Below are 4,424 nucleotides of genomic sequence, written 5' to 3' on the forward strand. Positions count from 1 at the left end.
TGTTGTTGTATGACAGTCTGATGTTGTATGACAGTGTTGTTGTATGACAGTCTGTTGTTATATGACAGTCTGATGTTGTATGACAGTCTGTTGTTGTATGACAGTCTGATCAAGAGGATGCTGAGGGTTGTCTATAATGTTCTTCATTTTATGAAGAATCCTTTGAACAATCATCTCCAAAGGTTCTAGAGGAGTCCCCAGAATGAAAACTATTAAAAGTTTAGGAAAAGAGAGAAACCATTATTGATTGCTAACAGTAAAAACTCATTTCTGAAATATTTGGCCTGTGTCCCACTGCGTGGCCATGTGTCTCTTTTGTTTGTTGATTCAATAATTATTTTAGAGTCATCAACAAAATAAAGTCTGGTCCTCTGGACGGATAAAAACAATAGTTGATATTATTGATCATGCATCAGGATATTTTAGAGACCCCTCATTCAGCTTGTTCATATCTGCATCCTCCTCTTTGTAAACTCACTCCTATAACTAAAATAATGAAATTAATATTACACAATTTATCACAATAACTAGGGGTGCACTTGACTTTTGTTGTTGTTATTTTTATTTAGTTGTATTTGTAGCACAACATACCGTTGTGCTAAGCAATGGTGACACTCAGCTGCATGTTTAAATATTAACTTTACCCAATGACCAGTGACACTTCACCAACCACCAGCAGTGAGTTCAGGGCTTTGTACGGTTTTCTGATTTAGTGACAGACTCATGAACAATAACCTGCGTCATGCAGCCCTTGTAGTATGTCATATATGGATATATTCATACATTTTTCACGAGTTCTTCATTTTTCTGACTGTGTAAATGTCGTGCATTGAATTTAACAGAAATGCGAACGAGAGACGTTATTATCTTTGACCCATCAAAATGAATGCGGTCATTTATTTTCAGAATCAAAGTTTAACATCAAGCATTTACATTAATTTGGCAAAATATGAAAATAATAACAGACAAGTTTCACAGATAATGGACATCAATCACACGGCGGTGACTGAGGACTTTGCTTCAGATATTTCTAAAATATCTGTACTGATTTTAGGAGAAAGGAGAGTTTAAGATGGAAATGGAGATTTATCTTACAGAGAGATGTGTGAGGGAATTAATCTGTTTGACCAGAAACGTGCACGCTCCTTCAGATCTCAGCTTGCGACGGTACGCTTGGTCGAAGTAGAAACCGTTACCTGGTTGATGATATATCAGCGTCGGTATAGGATCCTTCCTTGACTCTTTCAGCGTCTCCGTTGAGAGCAGCTGAAATCCTTAGAGAGTCGTGCGAGGTTATCCAAACAGAAGTTATAATCCCAAAACGTCTCTGCATCTGGATCCTTTAACTCTCTTCATGAGTTAGAACTCTGTTACACTCTTACACTTTAACTCCATCACTCTTCAGCACTCTAGCACTCTCAGAGCTCTGCAGCATCAGACTCTCTAAGAACCGGGAAGTTGCCACATTTTAAATGAGTTGACTTCCGGGTCAATTTAGAGCTTTCTGATTCGTGGATGGACCAGGATAGAGGTGTGGTTTGTGATGTAAGATGTTATCAAATTCAAGGTCAGAGAATGAGATTGTTTAACAACAGACAGAGAGATTATTGCAGAAAACCAGACTTCGTGGAGTCAAACTCTGCTGTATCTTCTCAAATAGTTAAACATGACATTTCTTCTCAGTAAACATTTTAGTTGACCGAAGCCTGAACTTTAACATACTTACAAAACTTGCTCATTGCAGACAGAAAAATCAAGAAATGCATATTAACCTGATTTCTTCTTTGAATGAGGAATAAAAGTCATTACTTACTGTTTATGTAAATAAAAATGAGTAGTTCTCTTCAACCTGTAAGCATTGAGTGAACTAACACAATTTGATTATCAAACATTTGTAAAACAGTAATGATCATAGAGAATTGTCTTTTCTGCTTGATTAATTCAAGAAAGAAAGTCTCCAGATGGCTCAAACTGTATTTCTGGATGCAGATCAATGAAATAACAGTTTCTGTCCATCTGATCAGATTTGAGGTCAGATCAAGTTCACTACACCCTCAACACAAACTGCACTGTGCCAAGCAAGAGACAAAAAACAAAACATCATTTTACTCAGTTGTGTCAACCTGCATGTAATTATTAAAACTAAATAATATACAGGTTCCTTCCTTGCCGCCACAGTTTCTACACTTCATAATGTTCTCCTTCACACTCCACTTGGAACTACATCCATCTCTCTTCTTGTTTTTCTCTCCACTTCCCCGTCACTGATTTGAACTATTTTACTTTCCAGAAAACTTGTTACCTGGCTTCTTTCTCCCAACACGATATTTCTCCTTCAAGGTGTCTGTGACTCCATCAGCTGGACTTTTCTAATCTTAGGGCCAAATCTCGCCGCGCACAACACCGACGCACTACACGCACCGTTTCTCACACACTTCCTAACACGCACACACACCCCCGCCGGTCAACAGCTGACGTCACTAACATAGCTGTAAGCTAACGTGCAACATGGAGGTGTCTCCCCCTCCTCCCCCAGCCCCGACAACAAACCCCCCCCCCCCCCCCAAAGAGACGAGCACCTGCTGCCTGCGAAGCTAAATGACAGAGGAGGAACGCTGTTTCTTAAAGGGAAATGATGCCATCTGACACCCCCACCACCACCACCACCACACACACCAACAAAAAAACTCTTTGGATCTGGACGATTCATGTAAATGACATATTTTATTTTGAAATCAGCGAATTTTGCAGAAAAGCCACTAGTTTGCAGGTAACTGCATCACAGGCTGGAACTAAACATGCATTCCTTCCTTGGGTTCCTTTCTTTCACCTTTTCTGTCCCTCTACTTTTGACTGTCGACTCGACTCTAGTGTCACTGAGCGGTGCTGCACCATAAGAGCTTCACAGGCAGGAGCTGGCAGTGTTGGCTTTTCAAAATAAAGTAAATTTTAACGTTTCATGATATTTATATTTATTTCAATTCTATATAAACCTTCATTCCGAAGGTGTGGTGGCCTGAATTATACCGAGGCGGTGCTCCACGATAAAGTGCATGTAAAGGAAACCCTGTGTATTTCTGTCGGACAGCACGGTGGCTCAGCTGGTACAGCTGCTGCCTCTCAGTGAGCAGGTCTCCCTGGTTCAAATTCCAGTCGAGGACCTTTCTGGGTGGAATCTTCATGTTCTCTCCGTGCTGCGTGAGTTTTCTCCGGGTACTCCAGTTTCCTCCCACAGACTAAAAACATGCATGTTAGTGGTGACTCCCATCACCCTTTGGAGCACAAGTTAGGAGTCATCAGGACTCTGTACCACAGAGCAGACAGCGTCCCCACTAGCTCAGGAGCCAGGCAGAAGGAGAAATCCTACACATGACAGGCTCTAGAGCAATGTGGATATCCTAACTGGGCCTTCCTGAAAGCAGAGAAGAAACCCAAACAGGACTCCAGTCAGCCAACAGGTGAAAAGGAGGAACCCAGACCCAGACCAGTGGTCATTCCGTATGTTGAGGGGGTATCAGAGAAACTGAGACGTTTATTTTCTAAACATAACGTCCCAGTGGCTTTTAAACCCCAAAATACATTAAAGACTGGTTCATCCCAAAGATCCAGTCCCCCGGCACAAACAGAGTAATGTTGTGTATGTTGTTCAGTGTCAGGAGGGTGATCAGTCTTACATCGGGGAAACTAAACAGCCACTGGCCAAAAGGATGGCCCAGCACAGAAGATCAACATCATCAGGCCAGGACTCTGCGGTCTACACTCATCTCCAGGCCAGCGGTCACTCTTTCAGGGATGAAGATGTTCACATCCTGGACAGAGAGGAACGATGGTTTGAGAGAGGAGTAAAGGAGGCCATCTTTGTGAAAAGAAATCATCCATCGTTAAACAGGGGTGGAGCCTCTGGGTTCAACTGTCCCCCTCTTACAATGCTGTGATTGCTAGTATCACTCAACCCTCTGTGAACAGTAAACAGCCATCAGGTGCTAATGATCCATTGTTAGGCTGATGGTCCTTCTTGAGCATGTGATCAGCTGGTTTTGGTTGTCAGCAGCAAAACTGGTTGATCCACTCTGAGAAGGTGCTATTTAAGAGACTGAGCTGAATACAGCACCTCAGACTGAGGAAGTCTCTCGGTTGAGAGACGAAACATTTCTACATTTTTTTTTCTTTGTTTTGTTTTTTGTTTATTTTTTTTTGAATGTCCAGAGGACCAGATTGAACTTTTTTTGGAATTACCAGAAAACATTCAAAACCTGTTTAAAATTAAGGAGCAAATTTATACGTTAAGGAGGAATCACAGTTTAAAATATGCAAAATTAGAACTACTAGAAAAAACTTTTGTGTATCAGTACGTGGAGTCAAACTGTGGAATAATTTGAATATTGAACTTAAACAATGTCCAAACATAAAACTGTTCAAATTAT

Source organism: Nematolebias whitei, chromosome 3, assembly GCF_014905685.2.
Source record: "Nematolebias whitei isolate Nwh7 chromosome 3, NemWhi1, whole genome shotgun sequence".
In the NCBI taxonomy this organism is placed as follows: Eukaryota; Metazoa; Chordata; class Actinopteri; order Cyprinodontiformes; family Rivulidae; genus Nematolebias; species Nematolebias whitei.